The sequence below is a fragment of the Dipteris shenzhenensis genome, chromosome 16, assembly GCF_047967505.1.
Source record: "Dipteris shenzhenensis isolate YYH24624 ecotype China chromosome 16, Dip_SZ_1.0, whole genome shotgun sequence".
Classification (NCBI taxonomy): Eukaryota; Viridiplantae; Streptophyta; class Polypodiopsida; order Gleicheniales; family Dipteridaceae; genus Dipteris; species Dipteris shenzhenensis.
In genome coordinates this window covers 51,619,851-51,645,008 of record NC_141611.1, presented here as the reverse complement: position 1 = coordinate 51,645,008, position 25,158 = coordinate 51,619,851, and the positions used below count along the sequence as shown (strand labels likewise).

Here is a 25,158-nt window from a genome sequence, read left to right as displayed (position 1 = left end):
TAGGTTGTCCGGTTTGTCAGGTTACTGAGGCAGAACGCCTTAGAAGCGCGGGTTTATTACAGCCACTGCAGATTCCATGTAATAAATGGAAAAGTATTTCCATGGATTTTATTACTGGTTTGCCTCAAACGCGCAAGGGTCATGACTCCATTTGGGTCATAGTCGACCGTCTGACAAAAATGGCTAGATTCTTACCTACTAGAATAACTATTTCAGCTGTTCAGCTGGCTCACGAGTTTGTGGCCGCTTGTTTAAGCTGTATGATTTACCCTCTGACATAGTCAGTGACAGGGACTCAAAGTTTACAAGTAACTTTTCGACACTCGTTTTTGAGAAGTTCGAAACTACTCTAAGTGTTCCTCAGATCATGCACAATCCGATGGCAGTACAGAGAAGGTTAACCAATTGGTTGAAGATATGCTTCGGGCATATGTATCTAAGAGACAGTCTTCATGGGAAGATTATCTACCTATGATAGAATTTGCTTATAACAGTGCAAAGCATTCTAGTACTGGTTACAGTCCTTTTATGCTTATGTATGGGTTTCAACCCAAGTCACCAGTTATGGTTGGGTTAAAAGGGATTCAAAATGATGCTGCAAAGAACTTCTTGCAAGACATGCAGGAAATGTTGTAGTTTGCCAAGGAGTCTATTAGAAGTGCCCAAGATCGGGACAGATTTTATGCTAATAGACATCGTTCACCTAGAGAGTTCTCTGAAGGAACGATGGTATATTTGCGAATTCCCAAGGAATCCAAGAGCCTAAGTATTGGTTTGGTTCCGAAGTTATCCCCCAGATATTGTGGTCCGTTCAAGGTCATTAAAAGAATTGGACCAGTTGCATATCGACTAGAATTGCCTCCTGATGTTAAAGTACATCCAGTCTTTCATGTCAGTAGACTGAAAGAAGTCTTGGGTGCGGATGATCAACTTGTTTCTCCTCAAGAGATAATAGAAGTTACAGATTTGACTTTTATTCCACACGAACCTGAGTGTATTCTTGAATTTCGTGAAAGACAGATTCGAAATAGAACTATCACGGAATACAAGATCAAGTGGAAGGATCGTGTTGAGGAGGATGCAACATGGGAGACATTACAAAACCTGCAGAGAACATTTCCAGGTTTTTTAGTGAACTCAGGAGTGAGTTCTTAGAGTAGGGAAGTATGTCATGCGCACGGATTGGTATCTGACGTGTACTGGGTACACATGACTAGCTCAGGTAGCCTGGGGAGGCTTAGAGGTAGGCAGGCTTGATTCTCGGGTTGAGTGGCAAGGGTACGAACCAGTTAGTGGTCTTCGCTATTTTTGGCGCTTGGGGCCCGAGTCTATATAAGGGGCCCATGGGTTCAGTTCTCAGTGAGCCGATGGGAGCAAGTTTCATTCCCAGGTGCTAGGTCTGATCTTGGATTAGTCACGGACGCGCGCCTGCATCATAGCGTAGCCCAAGGCCCAGTAGCAGATCCCAGGCTTCACAGCGCCACCTGGTGGTATGGGACACCAGGCTGGATAGGATCTGGTTGGGAGTTCGTGCCAGTAGCTGAGCTCGTGGCTCGGAGGGGACATCTCCTGATTCGGGATCACATCCCGTAGATGTCATGGTTGGGTGGTGAGCAGCCTGCTCAGTTTCTCACGTTGTGTGTGTTCTTGTGTTTGCTTGCAGATCAGAGGTTTCAAGAGTGCTGGGACATGTCAACACCTTCTAAATGTATCTCAAAATCAAAAGATTTTGAGAAAGATAGCATATCTTGTCACTAATCAACTCATCATACTGCTTTTGGAGCGCCATAATCTCCTTGGAGCGTTGAGAGTTTTCCTCGACGCTAGCCTGGACGACTTTCAATATAAACTCACCAAGGTCTTTCCTATCTTCCTCCCTAGCCTTTGGACAGCTCCTCGTTGTGCATGCTTCAAGATGTGGGGTTGACACAGGAAGGCCGAATTGAGTGCCATCTCGTTGTAAGGGCTGAGCTTGGACATGTCCATGAGTTCCCAAAGCCTCTCCTCCTCCTCAGTGGAGAAGCTGCCTTAGCTATCAGCTTCTCAGTCGCTGCATAGAGCATATCGTGGGAGCTCCGGGCACGGTAAGGCTTCGACGAAGGAGACATCCTGACTTGCATAGATGGATGCGTTGTCCACAAATTTTCATAGGCACGAGTCCGTCTTAGGAGTTGGTGGTAACCTCTTCATCTCTTCTCGCTCACTGATTCCCCTATCTCCTTGAAATGTCTCACCAACGATAACAACATCTGCGGCTCTAAATTCTACGTATGCAGGTAGTCGTCCCAGGTCATGCAAGCTTCCTCCAATCCTCAGCTCCAAGAAAGCATTCGCACGTTGAAGCTATGTAACATATACGAATCTGATCGAGATGCCTATATGCTCCAAGAGACATCACCAGTATTGCGACGAAAGCTCCAACCATGGTCGGTCAAAAATTAGACTCTTTTCCAGCATCCTTGTCAAGGCAATTGCCAGCCTATACCTTTCCCGGTCGGTTCTACACTCTACTCCAATCATGCTATTGAGCCAGCCTTTCATGTTCCTTCCTTGCCTGGGCCTTGCTGCATTTGAGATTCAGGTTGACTTCTTCATTAACAAGTTCTTCAATCACCTCGTGTACATAGTGGTCTGGGAGAGACGCAATTCGCACCATGGTTTTGGTGTGAAGATGGCATGGCAAGCTTTGCAAAGCACTGGATGCTCTCTTGTTGGTGAGAGGAATGGGGAGCTGACGAGTGTTTAGTATCAAAGAAGGCCTTCATGCAGGCGACAGTGATGACCTTGAGACATCTGTATTCATCCACAGGCGATTGCAATTGCCTGTATTGTTGTAGGAAAGCTATTCAAGACCTCGAGTGGATGAAAACGTTCATGTAGAGAACCTCCTTGGTCTTGTGAAGCAGCTTTGTTATCCCTAGATAAGCGGCCACCGCCCGAACCTTGGTGCCATTTACCAGATTGTATGTGGGCTTGATGAGGTAGCAGAAATCTGCTGCTACAGAGAAGCAGTCTGCTCCACCAGCCATGTCGCATATTTCCACTACCCTAGGCCTCTCCTCTTGATAGCCTCGTTCAAACTGGGGGGCAGTCCGTCAGGGATGCCCCCTTGCTCCTTTCCTTTTTTTGTTCGTGGCCGAAGCTATGAGTATCTATGTTAGATCTCAAGCTGACATCTTTGGGCTGAGACTTCCCATCAGAAGGGAAGAGGAGCTACTTGATAGTGAGTTGGCAGATGACACAGCAGTTTACTTGGATGCCACTCCACAGACGCTCACTTCTTTCAGGACAGCATTGGATTTATTTTGCTTGGCGGCAAGGGCGCAGATAAATTGGCATAAATCCAATGGCTTTTGGATCAGTGATGAGGACACTCCAGTTTGGGGGCTTGACATAGGATTCACTTGGGTTCAGAGGAGTGAGCCTATCAGGTATTTGGGCTGCCAGGTCGGCTTGGATATTTCTACCACGCAGCAGTTTGCTCCCGTTTTGGAGAGCATCAGAAGGAAGCTTCTTTTTTGGAGCTCAGCCAAGCTGGATCTTGCCTCTAGAGTTGTGGTGGTCAACCAGGTCCTCTTGGCCACGGCCTGGTTTGTTTGTTCATGCTGGTGCCGTTCTAGGGACTGCATCATTCAGCTCAGAAGACCGATCAGAAACTTTCTCTGGAGTGGGCTTGATGGCACAGCAGATGCCTTAGCCAGGGTGGCTTGGGAGACCCTCATCCTCCCTACACAGGAAGGGGGTCTCAATATTATTGATCCAGATTTACAGTGTAGAGCTTTACTTTGCAAGATGGTGGTGCGGGGACTTATGCCAGGGCAGGAACCGTGGAAGGACTTTCTTATGAGCAGCATACAGAGGTGCACACCTTCTTCAGGAGGAGTCTGGATGAGCAGTGTTAGGTGGATCTTCACCACATCACACCTCAGATCACCTTCGTCCCCTCTCATGGTTGCCATTCTGAAAGCTTGGGCCAGTTTCAGAAGCACTCTTCGGAGGATTCCTCCTTCCTCTCGGGAAGAGATTGATAGGCAACCCATCATGTGGAATGACAGTATTTTAGATGATCATGGCAGACCACTGGGTGCCTCACTCTACATGCAGTGGTCCAGGTGGGAGAGGGGACCTGCATCTTCTATGGGGTCTTGGAAAGCTTTTCGCAGGCTTCCAGAGGAGACCAAATCAAGGTTGACAGGACATCTCAAAGGGAGTGCAGGGAGGATCTTGCAGATTGAGGCAGCCCTTCCAGAGGTTTGGGTAGACACAGATGATATGCCACTCACTTCCTCCACTTGGGCAGGTACTTTTTCGAGAGGCGGTGTTCCGCTTCAGGTTTTGGCCTTTCGAGATGCACAAGAGGATGCTTTGGTTTTTAGTGTCCAGGTTGGTGGCAGATTGCTCAGGTCCACAGAGGACATCTTGCTTGAGTCTGCTTTTCAGCCTATCAGGGTTGTGGGATCAGATTCAGAGTGGTTCCTAGACCCAGACCCCCGGCTACTCTCCACCGGGTCTTGGAGGCTCTGGCTCTATGGGGGAGTTCCCATCAGGTATTTGCAGTGGGACCCCGGAGAGTGGGAGTGGATTGACGCAGGGCATCGAGAGAAGAGCATCCCCTTCTTTCGTTACACGGTCAGTAATGCCAGGAGATATCAGCTCAGTAGTAGAGGTTGGAGACCTTCCAGAGTTCCTTATTGGGAGACTTTTGATATCACTGCGGATCTGCAGAGGTGCTTCTGGAGGAGACTCTGGAAATCCCACTGGAATAGAAAGATCACTATTTTCTTTTGGCTTTCTATCCATGGTGGGATTGCAGTGAACCTTTGGAGGTCCAGATTTGGAGCCGACCCTACATGCCCTCGATGCCTTTTTGCTTTGGAGTCTATTCAGCATTGCTTATGGGATTGCAGACAGGCGAGGATGATTTGGATGGGGGTAGCCAGGATTTTCAGTCACTTTGCCCACTCCCCATTTTTTATGACATGGGGCTCAGTGGCTTGGCTTTCTCTTACAGGACCTCAAGTTTTCTATGAGAGAGTTGACTCCATCGGATTGAGTCCTGTTCGTTGGATGTGGTACCACACCTTCCTTTTACAGCTGTACATGCCTCTGTGGATACTTCTTGGGAGATTCTAGCGAGCATAGCATCCTGGCATATCTGGAGAGCCAGAAGCACAGAGGCTTTGGAGGGTACTCAGGTTCATCCCTCGCACACATTGGCTAGTATCTGGACAGACACCGTACATACTTTGATGGCTGTATGGACGGGTATGCAGGGATACTCTCGTGCAGCCTCAGCTAGGAGGGCTTCTTTCTTCAGGGAATGGAAGGATTCTCCTTTCTTCTCTGAGACTACTATAGGGTTGAGGTGGCACTTTCAGCCTCAGCCTTGGTTGTTTTCCACCTCACTCTGAGGGGGTTTTTTATTTATCCTTATGATTTCATGATGTATTCCGCTTTGAGCTTGCTCTTGCAGGTTTTTTCTCTTACGTAAAGAAGTCTTTTTCTTGGAAAAAAAAAAAAACTGGGGGGCAAATTTTTGAAGGGAAACTCTCGCCCCTTCACCACCACTGTAACGTCAGTGAACTCTAATGTTTTCCAAACCCTTTGCAACAACCCACTGAAGTTCAAGTTAGTGCTCCATGATGGAAAGGCTGCCTGCCACAAATCTAGTTGCCATGATGTAGATGCAAGCCCAACAGACCCTCATCACACAGGTCATACAGCTCCAAGGTGCTACGTCAAGTACCTTCAGGACAGGACTGTGCAGATAGAGAAGGGGACAGTGTGCCAAGGAGGAAAGGGATCAAGTCTAACCCCGTTCTTTGATTCACACCAAAGTAGCAGAGCTAGTTATGCCAGTTCAACCAATTGGCCAAGTCTTCATTCTAAGAGGAGCTCAGCTTGGAAAGGTATGACAAAAGTGCTTATTTCTGGCCCAATCACACAAAGATTGCCAAGTTCATCCTACGTTTCATGCATTTGTTAGGAAAAGTGGATACTTGGTGACACAGGTGGCACACTAACCATTATAATGCGGATATGGAGATAGCCAAGTATGATTGGGAGGCGTTGATCGAGGATATGTGAGTTTAGATTCTTACCACCAATGGATCGAGCAACGGCTTAGCGCTTCTAGATAATCCAAGGGCCAACCGAGTCCATCAACCACCATGTGAACCTTTCAAGCTTGTGGCAATATAGTTACAAGAGGACAAGGAGAAGACTATGATACGATGTGAGGAAAAGCAGAGCATGACAAAGAGCATCTGTATTACCATTGTCATGAACATGGCTATGACAAGAGGCATTGTCTTCACTTGCATCCATGGGATAGCACAGTCTTCTCACCAGTAAGATGATCTTCATCTCGGCATAGCTTAAAGCTTTTGCAGTGACGAGAGTAGCAGAAACTGAGTAGGAGGGAAATCAGCGCATCCAGTTCAATCTTGCCCATGAGGGTGTGTCTTTCCTAAGAGCATTTGGTCCGAGCAAAATTCTCTGAGCGTGGCGTTTATTGTCTTTAACTAGACAATTTTGTTGGAATACGACTGGTCACCTCCCCACTTGTGAGCCCCCCTATGTTGAGTGCATTGGGGGGGGGGGGGGGGGGGGGTGGACTGTAGAATAGTAATAGGCATGGGGCTGCCACATGGGCAGTACATCGGCTGTCATGTGGGCACCAGAGAGAATGTGGAAGCACTTGGCAGAGGAGATCCACCATGGAGTGCAGATCTGGATCCAGATGCTGTCCACACATAGAGAAGACAGAAATGCACAGGGAAACCAGTTCAGCATAAGTTTTGGGACCCTTTGGGTAGGTCTGGGGCAAATGATAAAGGCTGGGACTGCCTGGGCCAATGGCTGGAAGCCATGTGGCCAGGCAGGGCCAATTAAAACAAGCAAATGAGCCCTTGGGGGCTACTTATAGCCCTCCCCCTTCAGTCGGCTGGTAGGGGCAGTAAAAGTAGGCCAGCTGGTCGGTTATTTGGCAGGGGCTCCAGCCCTATAAAAGGAGGCCTTTGGGGCCTCATTCCATATCACTTGGAGCAGCAAGCCAAGAGCAAGAAGGAGCAGCAGGAGGACCATTCTTGTGCCTATACATAGGAGGTGAAGGAGACCTACAAGGGCTGCAGACTTAGCTCAAGGTGCTGCCCACCTAGGCTGGTATCCAAACAGTAAGGTGGAAGAGATGCTTTGGAGAGAGTCTACATATGCTCGGTGGAGCATGCGGTCTCAGAGATCTAGAGGTGCCAGGCATATAGTAGGAGAACCTTTTGGTATTGTATCTTGTCCAGTTTGTGGACGGACGTAAATATTAAGTGTTGCTTCTATATTTGTCTTTGAGAGCAGTCTATTTACTGGCCTGCACACACATCTTGATGAAGCTTGACTCCATAGTGAAACACTTCCGCGTGTAATTCCTGGGCTATCTATCAGTCTTCCGTTGTTGCGGGATACCCTTTGGTGGGATTTCAATTTATAACATGGTATTAGAGCCCTGACGGAAATTCCTGGGAAGTGGAGCTTGAAGGCAAGGACCTTGCTGAAGGACGACCTTGATTCATTGCTCGTAGGAACTAACTTAGGTGATTGAAGGAGTGTACCCAGGCAGGAGGCTGAGGCTGAGGCAGGTGTCTGAAGGATTGTACCCAAGGGGGAGACTCATGTTCAGGCAGGTGTACGACACTCTAAACTCTTTACCTCTATCAGCTCATTATCATGGCCAATAGACACACTAGATCCCAAATTTTGGTGAGACAGGCAAGCACTACGTGATCAACCACCTGTTGTGGAAAATGAATGTTCGGAGCCACTTGATATTGAGGGAGCCGTGGGGGAGTGCGACGGGGATAGATCTGATACCTCAGGCCACTGTAACTACTCCAGCCACATCCTCCTTGGAGGCGGTGACAACGCCAGCAGACCCTGTATTAGTGAGAGCATGGCATATCCGGGATGTGGAAGCCTTGGCTATCATTGTGGGTACGGGCCGATATGGTGCTGCCTCATATTTAGATGTATAGCACTTCTTTTGAGGCCTGGACGACATTGAGGGATATGTATGAGCTATACAGCGAGGCGAGAATCTTGCACCTGGAGACAAAGCTATACGACATGAGGATGGATGAAGGAGAATCACTACAGGAACACATCACCAAGAAAAAGAGCCCTATTGTAAAAGAGAAAATGGTGCCCTATAGATGTAGGTTGAGTTTTCTAGATAATTATATATGTTGCTGCCGTAAGTTTACAAAGTTGTAGGTTAGAATTGCATCCTTCAACTACGAAATATGGAGTCTTTTTGGGCATTGAACTTTTTTGAAGCCTCAACATAAATACAATGCAATTGTTGTATATGGTTTCTTTTTTGCAACATGCAGCCTTCCTTTGATTATGTAAAAACACAAATCCAAAAGATGTAGCCAAATGCAAAGGGGAAACATCCTCTCTTGATTATACTTTGAAAACTATCAAAGAATATGGCCATTGAAACTATACATGGGGTCTATATCAAGAGTGCTCCTCATATGATGATGACATGGATATACTTGAGACCAAATTCAAAAACTAGAAATAAGCTTACGATTGTAGGTCTAGTTTCTTGCTAATCACCTTCTATAGACTGCATTAGTGATGCTTGAGGCAGAATTTGGGAGAAGCCACTGAATTGATGGATCCACTTGGGAACCACTTCATCTTAGTACTAGACTGAGATAGTGGAAGTTAGAAGCATGTCCTATGCCCATGAAGTCTTTGATAGGCTAGTATTTTGAGAGAGCGTTCATTGAATTTGAGGAGTCATAGCATGCTCTATTGCTGTAGCATAGGGCAATTCTCACTTAACGGATGGTGCTCATTACATAAACACCCCATATAGCACATGCAATCAAGGGTTATTTAAAAAAAACCCTACCTATGAATTTTAATAACCTATATACATCCTTTTAGTAAATTTTGAGGTGATAAATGTATCCCTTATGTATGGAAATTTTTACTTTTTGAATTAAAAAAGCCCTTATGTACGTATATTTTAGGTAACTTTGTAAAAATGTAAAACCCCTTCTGTTGATCGCACAACTATCTTACATACTGCTTAGTGACCCCCCCACAGTATAACTCTAAGATACAGACCAAGGGACTTGGTTGTTTTGCAAGAGGTGGAAGGCTCATTTTAGTTTGCTTGAAGATAACTAAACTTTAGCGACATTGTGCTTTGAGTTGCCACTAACTGTTGTTTGATCAATTGTTTAAGATTGAACATGGCAAGATGGTGAAAGGGTTGGCGGTGGGGCTGTATTGGCATATTTCAAAATATTGGCTCGAGAAATTTATGTTTTCTTAGTTTGACACCATGCTCAATTTGCCAAAATGTAATGACATGGAACATTTTGGTAAAATGAAATTTTAGGAGACAATTTGTCAAAATGTAATGACATGGAACGTTTTGGTAAGGGGACGATTTGCCACATAGCATTGTTAGCACAGATGATCGTGATGTGTTTGGGTGGGTACTTGGCTTTCCAAATGCAATTAGATAGAACATTTTGGGTGAGGAGGCAATACTCTTTTGTTTTTCAGAAACGATAATTCTATGTAATGAAGGAACTACACCATTGCTCATTATGAATAATGACCAAACACTAAGAAATTGTCTATTTTTTGCACCATTGAGATAGCCATTAAGACAAAGGGACCAATTAGCCTACACAATGCAAGAGAGAATTCATCCATTACCAAGTAACGCCATTTTATAATCTATCCTTTTGAGTACACCTATAGCCAAAAATGTAGCTCCCACCAACCAATGGAAAATTGTCTTAACCAAAATGTTCCATGTAATTACATTTGGAAAGTGAAGTGCCCCCCCAAACACATCACAATGGCAAATTAGTTTGTATATCATGCATGGCGTGCGGCACAATAACTAGAGAATCTCTTGCAAGATGAAGTACATGCTCCTTCTACCACTTTCCAAGAGATTCTCTTGCATACCAAAAGAACTAGCAAAGGGAATAGTGGCCTTAATTCTAGCATCTACAATGCCTATCGGTCATGTAAAGCCTTTAGCAAAAAATGCCATACTCTAGAGTAAAACTCATCATGCTCTAATGGCACAAATTCTAGCATCTACAATGCCTATGGGTCATGTAAAGCCTTTAACAAAAAACGCCATACTCTAGCGTAAAACTCATCATGCTCTAATGGCATACATTAATCTTGAAGGAACCAATCAAGAATATGCACCTCCATAATCACGCATAGAGCTCGTCATGCTCCAACGGTGCAAATTAATCTTGAAAGAAACTAATCGAGAATATGCACCTGCATAGAAAGACTTAAAGGCCAAAAAGACATATGATAGTGGAAGTGAGAGCCATCTTGCTAAGCATTACAAAAATCATTTGCTCGGAGACCAAGGCACCATCAACATTGAGTGAATTTCCATAGATCTTCCTATAGACACATTTCGTGTAGATGAACAAGTTGGCTCATCAACATTGCAAATCCTCATGCAACAACTAGTGCATTGGCTATTTGTTTCTCTCTGTAGATCATGCACCTTGATTCCCTTCGTCACCAACATTTACACCCCCACCAATACCCCACATAGGTAGGATTGTTATGGAACCACTCAAAAACCTTGAAGAAATTTAAACTTCAACTAAAACTTAGAGCTCCTAACTTCCAATCTTATAGCACAGTACATATTGGTTCAATTGATGTAGTTCATCCTCTAATGGAGTCACAAGCACCATAACATCCTAGCTCTTATCACTTACGCATAACAAAGTATAGCACATCTACCCCTGCCACAATTGACCTAATGTCCTACCCAAATTGAACTAATGTATCATTCATGACTTGCAACCAAGGGAAGAATAAAAAGGATACATATTACCATTCAGGTAATAACAAGACATCTAGTGACTAAATCATCCATGGGAACACCAATGATGGGTAGCCCTTTTAATATTAGACATGTGCATCATAGGGTATGTAATAGTGGTGGCTTATGTGCCATAAGCATGTCCATTTTAGAGATCTTTGAAGAAACATTTACCTCAATGCACTCATCCCACTTCTACTTCCATGGATCATCTGAATCATACAAATCTTCATCCACTACAAGGCCTACCATAACCCTTTGGTATTTCAATGCAACTAAAATGAGTCAATAATGTGCAAGTAGACTTTAGGCCTACTTGGAGGTGGGCATGTTGGAAAGGTCACCTCCCCATCTGCTGGCTCCCAAATGAGGAGACCGTGGAGGAGGGAGACCTTGGGTAGCATATGCCCAGAGAAGAGAGAGAGAGGGGGCTGTCACATGGGTAGCACCTCACAGCAAATAAGGCGGGGTTATTGTAGGATGAAGGCTACAATAGATGGCGCCAGGAACAAGGCATGGAATGAGCCTAGAAGGAGGCATATTGGGAAAGAGGACTATCCCAAGCTAGAGGCACCTGGGATGAGCTGATCTATGGGCAGGTTAAGGGCCTACAAGATGGCCTAGGCTGGTCGGCCACGGCTCAAGAATGGGTAGCCCACAGGCCCATATAAGGGAACAGGTGCGGTCGGTTGGGCCCTGTTCCAATCAGCCAATAAGGGGCAAACTGGTTAGCTATTATGGGGCCCCTAGAGGCCTATAAAAGAGCCCATTGTAGGGCTTTCATTCATTTAGTAGGCCAGCACGTTGGGGAGCAATAGTACACAGACCCTCATGCCTACATCCAGGAGGAAGAGGAGTCCAAGAGTTGCTATAGACTAAGCTCATCTAGGGCTGGAGGCTAGGCTATCTTCTAGGACAGCAAGGTGCTGAGGTCTTTTGATGGAGAGTCTACATACACTTGAGGTGGAACACGTAGGCTCAGTGATCTAGAGATATCTGATAGATAGTAGAAGTACCTTGTGGTAAGATCAGAGGACCACATCCTTGTGGGACTCTGGATCTCTCTCTTTTGTATTGTGTCCATAGCTTTGGATGAAAATATATTGTTTGGGTGGTTTCTATATCTGGCTGGATCATTGTCTATTTACTAGTCTACACATCTATTTGAAGCACATAAGTTAAGAAGTTTGTGATTCCATCCACCACACATAATACATGAGCTCCTAGGCTATTTTATCAGTCTTTCATTGTGCGTACCCTCTGTTGGTTGATTTCTAAAATGGTATCAGAGCCCAAGTAGAAGGCTCACAAGTGTGGGAGCTTGAAGGCAAGGACCTTGTTGAATCAACATCCACAATTGGAGGACTGTGCCCTTGCGAGAAGAGGGTGACTCAAGTTTAGTCAAGCATGTACAGAGTTTTGGTCTACAGACGCTTGAGCTTTCTTTTCGGTTTAACGTGAGGTTTAGCAAAACAGAGATGTCAATTTCAGAAGCAAAAGCCTCTTTAGCCCCTTCTCTCCCTTCCTCCTACCCCACCATCCCTAATTTTGGAGAGTTTGGGAAACTGGATGGGACTAATTATCCTATCTGGAAGGTGAAGATATGGAGTCACTTAGTGGCTTGAAAATTATGGAAGCTGACAACGAGAGCGGAGGAGAAGCCAGATGACATTGTAGAAAACAAGGGGAGGATACTTATACCAATAGATAGGGAGGAGCTCGATGTGAAGAGAGTGGGAGAGAAGGAAGAAGTCTCACTTGTAGCTTTCTCACATACACAATGGGGGAATATACACAAAGGTGGAGGCTGAAAACAGTTTTCCTCTTCTTAGTTGTGAAAGCCAAAAGAACTCTAAGTACAAAAGAATAGGTGAACCCTATATGTGGGTCTCAAACCAAACTCAGCTAACTAAGGTGGCATACTAACTGAGCCACTAACTAGAGTACATAAAAATAGCTGTCATCCAGCTATTATTCATGGGCGGTGTACCAATCGCATCTGTAGCTAATAAGTCGGTGACATAAATGCACAACGGTCACCCTGGCATATCACGAGTGGAGCTCGATATCTCAACACTCTCCCTCAAGCTCAATCCCAATTCCTGCACACCAAGCAGGTCTCTGAACGTGCGCAGCTTCTTTGCATCCAATGCCTTCGTGAATATGTCAGCTACCTGATCCTCTGTGCTAACATAAACTAGATCAATAAAATCTACTAGAACCTTCTCCCGCACATAGTGATAATGCACCTCAATGTGCTTTGTTCTAACATGATAGACTGGGTTATTTGCCAAGTGTATACTGCTCAAGTTGTCACAATAAATGACAACTGGCCCATCTGATGCATATCATAAAGTAGCTTATGCAACCAAGCTAGCCATTGCTGCACCCCTATACTTAGCCTCTGTGCCGACAAGGCAACTGTAGGCTATTTCTTGCTGCTCCAAGTGGCTGCAGCACTCCCAAAGAGAACATATATCCACTTATAGATCGTCTATCAGAAATACTACCAGCCCAATCAGCATCAGTGTATCCATGCAACTGTATCTGAATCCCAGTCGCATAAAATAGTCCATATTGCAATGTGGACTTCATATACCTCAGTATGCGTCTAGCCGCATCTAAATGCGGTTTCCTTGGAGCCTGCATAAACTGACTTACCAACCCAACAGCATAGCTCAAATCTGGCCTGGTAATAGTCATATAAATCAAACTTCCTACTATGCGTCTGTACATAGTAGGGTCTTCCAAAATCTCACCTGCATCTGCGCTCAACTTCACATTCTGCTCCAAAGGAACTGAAATAGGCTTACAGCCTGTCATCCCATATTTGGACAGCATGTCCAATCCATACTGCCTCTGCAAGAGCCATATCCCACTTGTGAATCTAATCACCTCAATGCCCAAGAAGTAACACAACTCTCCCAAATCCTTCATCTCAAACTTCTGCTTCAATAGCATTTTCACATGAAGGATATCTTCATCACTATCACCTATGATGATCAAATCACCAACATAAATGACAAGCAGCATAATGCCTTTCTTAGTTTTTCTCACATAAAGTGAGAAATTTGCCTTGGAAATCTGAAAGCCAATAGTGATAAGATACTGTCCTATCTTGTCAGACCATGCTTTGGGTGCTTGCTTCAAGCCATACAAGGCTTTCTGCAACCTGCAAACAAACTTAGGATAAACAGCATGAACATAACTTGGTGGCTGCTCCATATAGAACTCTTCTTGCAAATCACCATGCAGGAAAGCATTCTTTACATCCATCTAATGTAAAGACCATCCCTTTGATTCAGCCATAGCAATGACTGCTCTTATGGTTGCCATCCTTGCAACCGGACTGAGTGTTTCTTCATAATCAATGCCATATGTCTGTGCATACCCCTTGACAACTAATCTTGCCTTGATAGTTCACAGAACCATCTGCATTGTGCTTTACCTTATAAACCCACTTGCAACCAATGGCATTCTTGTCTTTAGGCAAAGGCACCAATTCCCACGTAGCATTTGCTTCTAAGGCATCCATTTCTTCATCCATGGCTTTCTCCCATTTTTCTTTTCCCGTGGCTTGCTCAAAAGAAGTGGGTTCTTGTTCATGTATCACTTTGACCATATAGGCATAGTGAATGGATGTAAATCCATCATATTTCAGCCTATCCACAGGATACCTAGCTCTGGTAGACCTACGCAAAATAGGCTCACTACCAGGTGCTTTCAAAACATCCCTTATCTTCCTTACTCCAGGTGTAACAATAGAAGGAATACCCAACTCATCATCAAGGCTCTGTTCTGAGCCACTGGATTCACCATCCACATAAGAGTGACCTGCATTCACATCGCTGATCTAGTTTCTGTTTTCCTTTTCATGATACTTGCATACCACTATCTGTATTGCTTTAAGGAGATCCTCCTGATCTCAATCTACCTATCCATGGCGAAGTATGTGAACCACTACTAGAGGACACTACAGGTCCACTAATATTTTGTGATTGCTGCTATGAATTCTGTGCAGCATTACCAATTTGTGCATTCACATCATCAATCACATTTACTGGTTTATACCAACTGCTCATCTCATAAAAAACATCTCTGTTCACTGTAAACTTACGAGTAGAAGGGTCATAGCATCTATACCCTTTCTGCTGCAGAGAATAACCAATAAAGATGCACTTCTCAGCTTTTGGATCCAACTTGGATCTCAACTCATCTGGCACATGAACATAGGCAATGCAACCAAAAACTTTCAAATGAGAAATATATGGTTTCCTACCAGTATACCTCTCCTCTGGTATCATGCCATGTATTGCTGAGTGGGAGTCCTGTTCATTATGTAGACTGCTGTAGCAACTGCTTCAGCCCAATAATAATTTGGCAGGTCTTTTTCGTTGAGCATGGCATGAGATACCTCTCCAATATGCCTGTTTTTCCTTTCTGCAAGTCCATTTTGCTGTGGGGTATGACTGAATGAATATTGCTGCTTTATGCCATGCTCCTGTAGGAAACTTGCAAACTCATTTGAGAGGTACTCTCCCCCTCCATCTGACCTTAGGCATTTTATTTACAAGCATGTTTCTTTTTCAACCATAGCTTTAAAAGCTTTGAAATGCCCAAACACTTCACTTTTCTTTTTCATAAAATACACCCAAACTTTTTTGCTATAGTCATTAATAAAAGTAACAAAATAATGACAGCCTCCAATAGAGGCAGCTTTAGTAGTCCACACATCAGAGTGGATTAATTCCAAAGGCCTCTTACTCTCTTGAACATGTCTAGGAAATGGTTTCCTCGCCTGTTTTCCAAATTGACAGGCTTCACATAACTTATGCATTTCTGCAACCTTGAACTTAGGCAAATCCTGCAACAATATTTTGGGCCTGCATTAATTTAAGTCGCTGTACATTAACATGACCAATGCGTTTATGCCAGATATCAATATCTGCAACTACACTGGTCCCATGTGCAAACATTGCTACACTCAATTTAGGCATGTCCGCATCCAATGTAAACATCCTGCCCTTCTTCTTCCCTTTTGCTATCAAGCGACCTTTATTTTTCATATCCTCAACAAAGCATCCATGAGGATTAAATCTGACCTGCAAGCCCTGCTCAACCATTTGACCAACAGAAACCAGGTTCTTGGTGATATTTGGGACATGAAATACATCAGACACGTATTTCTTTTTTCCATCCTACATAGACAAAGGAATTTTACTAATCTGCACAATAGGATGTGCAATATCATCACCAGTCCCCCCTGTCTCTAAAGTTACCACGTCCTCCTCCATAGGATTGATTTTCTTGAATTTGCTGCATATTCTGATTTTTGGCACGGCCTCCAAATCGGCCTGCTCTACCTCTGCCTCTACCTCTTCCAGCATTTGAGTAGAAAACAACTTGTTTTGAAGTTCCTCCTGAAGAAGATGCACCACCATTTCTCTTCTCTTTAGAAATTAGAAGAGCAATCAACTCCTCAAGATCAGAAAAATTCTCACGGACGGCAATGGATGTCCGGAATTGTGCATAATCCTTTCCTAGACCATTCAAGGTCACGGAAACTAAATCATCATCTTCCACTGTGACCCAATAGAAGCAAGTGCATTTGCAATGTTCTTCACCTTCATGTGGTAGTCATTGATGCTCATATTTTCTCTCAGCACATTATGCAACTCTTGCTTGAGCTACATTCTCTTGGCTTGTGTATTTGTGCTATACACTTTTGTCAAAGTATCCCATACCGCCTTCGGCGTGCTTGCATCCTGAGTATGCACAATCATAGAATCTGAAATATTGATAGACATCCAGTACATAACTTTTCTGGCTCTCTCACGCCAGCCTTTGAATGCCTGCAACTCTTGTTGATTGGGAACATTAGGAATAACTGGTTCTTGTTCAGCTCCAGTAATGAACTCCCAATAGCCTTTTCCCTTAAGGAAATTTGTCATTCTAAACTTCCATGCTTGGAAGTTATTCTTGTCAAGCTTTTTAGTGACAATCTGTGAAAGAGCATCAGACGCCATTACAGAACACTGCAAAATATTCTGTCACTGCAAAAAAACGCAACTTCTGCCTCACAAGGGCAAATCTGCAAAACTAATGAGAGTGGTATTTGACCACACAGTCACTTCCTAGTGACGATTATGCATCAACAGGCAATAAGAATGATTCTGTCACTCCTAATATCTCTGCGCACAGGCATATGATGTAATTTTTGCAATAACTTTTCACCGACCTGTAGAACAGTGGTCGCACAGCAAAAATAGGGCACTTTCCTAAGTACCTGCGGAAAACTTCCACCACCAAAACAGGCCCCGAAACGGCCTCGAATCAAACTAATAATTTCATCGAGGTCTTCCCCCCTGGTAGCATATACTGCCCTTTTGACACACCACGAAGGGCGTCCCAATCTGAGACAGTGCACTCTTTCACTTTCTGGCTATGCTACCTACAGAGATTTGCTCCTAAACTCGAAAAAAAAGGAAAGAAACACTGATCCTCTTACTAGGACACCGTGAACTTGGTTTGCTTTCTTGAGCTCCTTACCATGAACCGAGCTTTGATACCATGTGAAGAGAGTGGGAGAGAAGGAAGGAGTCTCACGTGGAGCTTTCTCACATACACAATGGGGGAATATACACAAAGGTGGAGGCTGAAAATAGTTTTCCTCTTCTTAGTTGTGAAAGCCAAAAGAACTCTAAGTACAAAAGAATAGGTGAACCCTATATGTGGGTCTCAAACCAAACTCAGCTAACTAAGGTGGCATACTAACTGAGCCACTAACTAGAGTACATAAAGATAGCTATCATCCAGCTATTATTCATGGGCGGTGTACCAACCACATCTACAACTAAGAAGTCGGTGACATAAATGCACAACGATCACCCTGGCATATCACGAGTGGAGCTTGATATCTCAACACTCGAAGCATGGGAGGATAGAGATGCCCAATCCCTGGCATTGATCATAGGGACCACAATGGACTTTGTACTTCCTCACATCCCAAATGATCGACACGTCAGTAGAGGCATGGGCATTCTAAAGGATCTGTATGAGACATATAACACCTTAGATCTTGACTCTTCGGCATCAGCTCTATAATAGGGATATGGTAGTTGGCCTTGATGGTACTTCGAAGGCTACCACCAAGTTTCAAAAGCTTCGCTATGATTGTGATGACAGCAAGATAGTGGGCTAAGCCTCAAACTTTTGAGGAGTTGGGTCCATTGACTGCTCCAGGAAGAAGCTAGGGAGAAGCTCTATAACAACAATAACTATGACAAGGCATTGTTAGCAAAGGATAAAGCTGGCAAAGGAAAGGGCAAGCCTAATAGTGGCAAATCCATTTCATGTGCGATGATGATGAAGAGGTTGAGCAGTATGCAGAAAGCTCAAGTGTTTTTTCTCTTCAGTGTATGGACCAATGGATCCAATACAATTGGAGACAAAACTGAATCATGATATTAATGCCAATGATGAGGATGCTATCTCACAATGTTTCTAATGTTGATATGCAAGTTGACAAATATGTATGTGAGGAAGATGCTATTATTGAGCAGTTCATATTGTCCATCAAGGATGAAAATGCTATGTTGGATAACCAATTTGTTCAAATGAGTACTGCAAATGGTCTAACATCAGTCCTACACAGTCAAGAAGCTATTCTAGATGATCAAGCATCTATTTCAAAAAAAAAAACTAACCTAACACTCAACTAACCCTAGTTAGGTTAGATTTAACCAAGGTTAGTTTTTAACATAGGTTAGTCTTACTTTAGGTTAGTTATTTCAACTAACCGTAGTTAGTTAACTCCACAATCAGGTTAGGTTAGACTAAATTAGGTTAGGGTAACTGCCCTTGTAACTGGCAATTCCTCTAACTAATAGTTAGACAAACTGACTTAGGATCAATTGGATTGAATCAGTTAGGTCAACTGAGCTGGGTCAGTTACTCCCCCTCAGTTAGACTTAAATCCCATTCACACCAAACTTTTGACCAAGGACCCCCCCCCCAACACACACAAAAAGGCCCCATTTTACCCTGATTTTAACACTTCGTATCTTGCCCGTTTGGGACCCAACTGAACCCCGTTTGGACCACGGTTTCACAATGGAAACACCACGCTATGAGGCATTTTTTAAACCCATTGCACACCATTTTGTCATCCCTAGCACTCGTTAATTTGTGACCCTATGTGAGCCCCTTTTCACACTAATTCGCTCATAAAATTCCATCGTGACTTCCAATTGACGATCCGTCTGCACCGGCACATTTTCCTACACACATAGGACAATCCTAGGCACATTATTAACATGATGATCCCTACAACACTAACACATCCCTAACCCTCCTAACACAACTACATCAACACCCGCACTTGCAAGAAATCCCTTTGACGACTCCATGCCACAACATGGCCAGGCGCCATCGCAATGATGGGGATATTGACCTTGATGTGGAGGGGAACAATTTCTTTAATCGCAACAATTTTGGCAATAATAATAACAATCAAGGCAGGCGGCCCTTGGGCAAACTCGAACTTTCCAAATATAATGGTAGGGGCGATCCAACACAATTCCTCCAGCATTTTGATGTCACATGCCGAGCAGGTGGAGATCAATCCAATGAAACCAAGGTCGCCTGGTTCCCCATGGCCTTAACCGATGAAGCATCAGAATGGTACCTAGACCTCCTAGTGGAAGAAAGAGCCACATGGGACTTGCTGCAAACTAAATTCAAGAGGCGCTTTCAAACAGAAAGACTACAAGATGATCCCACTCTCCAACTAAGCAAGCCGAACAAGGTCACCGAGAAGATGTACGCATGTACTTGGGCAAGATGAAACGCTTAGATGCCAAATGTGACCCACGCTTGATGCTAAGTACCTCACGACCTGGTTCATTGCAGGACTAAGGAAGAAAAACCATAAAGACATGAAAAATATTAGTAGTTAATGAAACGTTCAATGTTGCTCATGTGGCAACCATTGACGTCAAGGATGGCATGACGACTCTAACACCAGCAGCGATGATGGAAGATCCAGTGCATGAGATAAGTACTCTAAAAAGGGCAAAGCCAAGTCCACTGTCGAAACGTAAAAAGAAGATCAGCTAGAGGCCATGACCATGAAGCTAAAAGAAGAAATGATGCAAGCCATGGAATAAAAGATTCACATGTCTCAATCGCCACCTCAGACTTATCCATTGTGAGAAAATGTTTGGTGCCCACACTGTATGGCCAATCATATAGCAAATGAATGCACAGTTCTAAGAGCCAGGATCACTGCACAAGCAAATCCAGCCAAGGTTGTGGTGCCATATCTGCATAGTCGGTGCCATGATGAAAATAGTTGCATCTTCAACATGCACAGCAACCAGCCTCAACCTCAACAATACCAACCGGCATCCATGCTAATATATACACCATCAAAGGCTGATGATCTTTGAGAAGTGCTGGAGTACTTCAAGAATTACACAAGTGGCAGTGTCCCCATAGCAATGCCAAGACCACTAAGAGAATTTGAAGTTCAAGAAACCGATAGCATTGGAGAAACTCCAATCTATGAGGGATCGGCAAAAACTCGCACAATAAACCTCGCCCTTGAAGGGGAGGAAGAAAAACTAGTTTTCATTGGGAAATAGCTTTGACAGGAAGATGAAACCAAACTCAAAGCACCCCTAATGGAATACCGTGACTGCCTAGCATGGTCATACAAAGAGATGAAAGGAATTTCACCAGACATGGTAGTACACACGATACGTATAAGGGAAGGTGCCCACCCTAAGGTATGTGGACCTTATCGAACAAATCCTAAGTATGGCACCATGGTTTATGACGAGCTAGAAAAACTCTTAGATGCTAGATTCATCTATGAGATAGAGCATACTGATTGGGTTTCACCCAGCGTTATCATGCCTAAATGCAATAAGAAGCTGAGAATATGCGTAAACTTAAAGAATGTGAATGCCACCACAATTAGGGATCACTATCCCATACCCTTAATAGAAACAATGTTGGAAAAGGTGGTAGGTTCCAAAATATACAACTTCTTGGATGGTTTCAGTGGCTATAACCAAGTGCAAATAGACCTAAAGACCAATCAAAAACAACATTTACTACAAAATGGTGTATTTTTGCCTATAGAGTCATGCCATTTAGCCTTTGTAATGCCCCGACCACATTCCAGCGTGTCATGTTCACAGCTTTCAAGTTATTTCTGAATAAGTTTTTACAGGTGTTCTTGGATAATTTGTGCATCCACTTGAACAAAAAAGACCACTTCAAATGTCTTGAAGTAGTTCTAATCAAATGTAGGGAGTATGGCATCTCCCTAAATCCAACAAAATGCTAGTTCATGGTCACCCATGGAGTTGTTTTGGGACACATCATTTCTCAACATGGGATTGCAACTGACATGGACAAAATCAAAATCATCATGGAATTGCCTCCTCCTACAAATTCCAAAGGCGTACAGGTCTTTATGGGACATGCCAGCTATTATCGAAGATTTATCTTGCGGTATGCCATGATAGCCAGACCACTTTACAAATTATTAGTGGAATTCTTATGGACAGAAGAGTGTGACCAAGCCTTTGAGCTTTTAAAGTGGTGCCTAATCACAGCACCCATCCTTATATCTTCCAATTGGGATATTGATTTTCATGTTCATACTTGATGGATTCAAGTATACAATTTGGATTGTGCTTTGTCAACTTGGTGAACATAAGAAAGACTACCCATTCTACTTTGCCAGTCGACAACTCAATGATGCCGAGATCAATATAAAACCAAGATAACATTAAAATAAAAGAGAAAAATAATGTGTGCATACAATGAAATTCCATTCCAAAAAGCCTTTACAAGAAAGCACTCCTCTATAGGAGGTATATCTAGAAGCAATTAGACATGCCAAAGTGCATTGGCCACATAGGCAATATATACCATAGTGCATTGGAAATGGAATGACATTATTAAAAACATTGAAATAGCAATGAGAAAGGGCCTATCCTCATGTCACTGGAAGGTGATACAAAGGCGGATTAGAGTACTAAAGATATGATGCACAAGGCAAAGACTAGAGAACTAGGATGTGATGCAAAAACTTTGTGTAACCAAGAATCATTCTACTACTAGCGAACAAAGATATGATGCAAAAACTTTGTGGAACCCAAGAATCATTTGCTACTATGTGAACAAATGCATTTGACAAGGATGCATGTATGCTTACTTAGAAGGAGGATTGTTTCTTTCCAATTTTTGAATGCAACTAGTGATACAAGCAATAATTTAATTTTGATGCAAAGGCAAAATGCCATAGAGCATTTGGGCCATCTCCTAATTGAGGAAACAACAAATTCTATAGAGCATTCGTATCAATGCCAAGAAGAGAAAACACAAAAGACATTATATAGTATGGTACATTCAAAGCACAAGACGAGTGCACACTTATATGCCAAAGTAGAGATATGCAAAGCATAAAACAAGTGCACAATTCAATGCTATAAATGTCATAGCAGCATATATCCACCATGGACGACATTATATCATTGGCAGCAAATAGTCAATTGATTGGATATGTGAACATTATGGCTATTATGCCTTACACAATATTTTTACAATTTATGATAAGAAACCATTAAGAAACATAGAATCGATCACTTTTTTTTGAAGACATGTTTACGAAATCCATTGTGTACATATGATCTGTCAATGATATCATGGAAGATAATTTTATAGCAAGAGTATAATCTGTCTATTCATACACGTTTTTTATAGTTTATGATAATATCGTTTAGAATGAGGAAGATATCAATGATAAGCTAATAGTTTATTTAATCAACGACAGGAAAAATACATAATCCATAATGAAGGCTCATATGCTCTTATAATGGGCAAAAATATGGTTGTATGAAAATAAGCTTCAGAATAAGTGTCAAAGATGATCTAGGAAAAACATTTTAATGCATCAAAAAAGGGTTTAAAAAATGTGGATATATATGTTGAAATGGGTTTGTTGCACACCAAATTTTGAGGTATAGTATGACTCAAGTAAATGGAAGTATTATAACATTCATGGTATACAATGTATCCCTATTTGTTCATCCCCATCTTTAGCCTTTGCCACCTAGCCAAGTGAAGCTTTAGATAATTCTAGACGTTGCTTGGTGTTTATCCTTCTGATCACCCATAGCTAGGCTACATGCATCTTGTGATTGTAAATATAGATCTTTCAAGTCATAGTCATCTAAGAAAAGCTCAAACTATCCTCATTTAAAGCAAGAATCTTTAAAACAAGGCTACAAAAGATGTTTTAGAAATGCTAGCTTCCATGTTTGGTCTAGAATGTTGTCATGAATGGAATTGGGATAAACTCGAAGCTTATCATTCTTATTTGAGACCACCATGATGTAGAACAAACAATCTTTCCTATCAATTGCATTGGAGCTAATCAAGCTCGGCTTTTTTCCTGCTTGGCTTTAGGTTGATTTGGTGCCTTTGTTGGCAAAACAGTTTGGCATCAAGAACCACATAATTGCGTATCAGCAGATTGTAAGGAGCAAATTGCAGATCGCTCTCCATGCAAACATGTCTTGAAACAACATCCTTACCACTTTCTGGCTAGGAGGGACTCATTGTCGACCTCACCTTAGCTTCTCATGGTGCCTCTTCCATTCCCATTTTTAGATACTATGTGGGCTTGTGAATCTAATTTTCTATGATGAGATATTATACAGTGCATGGGGCTATGTCAGCTCCCTCTCTACCTTCTAGGAAGCTCTTTGGATACATATTTGTTTTGTCACACATTAGCCCATCCTTCTTCTTTTTCTTGAGTTTTGCCACCATATGGAAGATGCCTACCTTAGGAAATCACAATATTCATCTTATGAACTAGTACTATACTAGTACTTGATGAACTGGTGCAATATTAATCTAGAAGATGTCTACCTCATGAACTTGTACAATATTCATCTAGAAGATGTCTACCTCATGAACTTGTACAATATTCATTTGGAAGATCCCTATCTCATGAACTGGTACAATATTCACCTCCATTATCTTGGTTTCCACATCTCGTGGGAATCGATCATCCACATCCAAATCTTGTGGTCTACAACTCCTTGGCACACTGTTGGGGTTTGTTGGCATTTTAACTTTAGTATCCTTGAGCCTACTAGTGGCACTATTTTTGAGCCCCAATCATGTAGCGCTTTAGTGCTCTTTAGCTAAGATTTTCCCAGAAGTAGATGATATGCATTTTTGCTCATTCCTAGACCACCAGACTCATCTTTTAGTGGATCCCTCCTACCGTTACATATGTTGTTTCCCATGTCTATGACCACTAAACTCATTGGATAGTGGATCCCTGATGATTACATTGCCAGCATCCCTTGAGGACCCAATGGACATTGATCTACCATTCTAACTTGGAAAGAAGATGGTTTTAAATTCTTCATCTTCAGCTTCTTAGCCAATATTTTTGAGATGATGCCAAACCCATATCCAATATCACATAGTCTACACTTTGTGTTTTTTAATTCTAAAGGTGATTATGGGCACTGCCTCATATATGATAGTAGGCATCTCGATCATTAGGTGGTGGATAGTGAGTCTATCACTTACATTTTGTATGGGTACCTATGCAAATCTCCTTGTGAAAAACCCACGAGGTATCATATAGCCAACGATAATAGTTGCTCCACAGTGACACTAGTCTTAAAGTATTGAAGGATCTCCCATACTTGGGTTGCCTCTTCATTGTAAGCTCCTCCGTTTAGTTCCTCGAATCGTTGTTTTCTTGTTGAGGAACTCGACATTTGACTTGTAATTTTCTCTAATTTGGCTCCATATTCCCATAGACCCTTTTATGGGTTGGATTGTGGCATCCTCTAGTATTACACCCTGGTTCATCTTGTGGAAGTGCAACTACTGGGGAACCACCGTTCAATTCCTTGGTGATCTTGATTGTCTTCATTTTTCACCTTTCATTATACTCTCTAGATCGAGGCTATAACCTTGGTTGCTTGTTAGTTGGTCCTTGCGATTGAGTTATAAATTTGCATTGGCTGGAGTCACCTCAAGTACCTCTGTGAGTATAGTGTGGCATGAAAGACGGGATAGGCCATTAAATATGAGTGCCGACGTGGCCATTTTGGCAAGAGATCCTCATTCACATGCTTTTAAGAAAGGTGGTGTCATAGCTTCCTAAATGACAAAATAATTCACTACCTCTCATATAAGGCCGAAAACATAATCCTACCATCATA

The 25,158-nt window shown here is 42.9% G+C and overlaps 1 pseudogene; it reads right to left on the bottom strand.

Annotated features, from left to right (window-relative positions):
* Positions 1-1,702: 1,702 nt before the first annotated feature.
* Positions 1,703-24,708, bottom strand: LOC147893104 (uncharacterized; annotated as a pseudogene).
* Between the last annotated feature and the right edge of the window lie 450 nt (positions 24,709-25,158).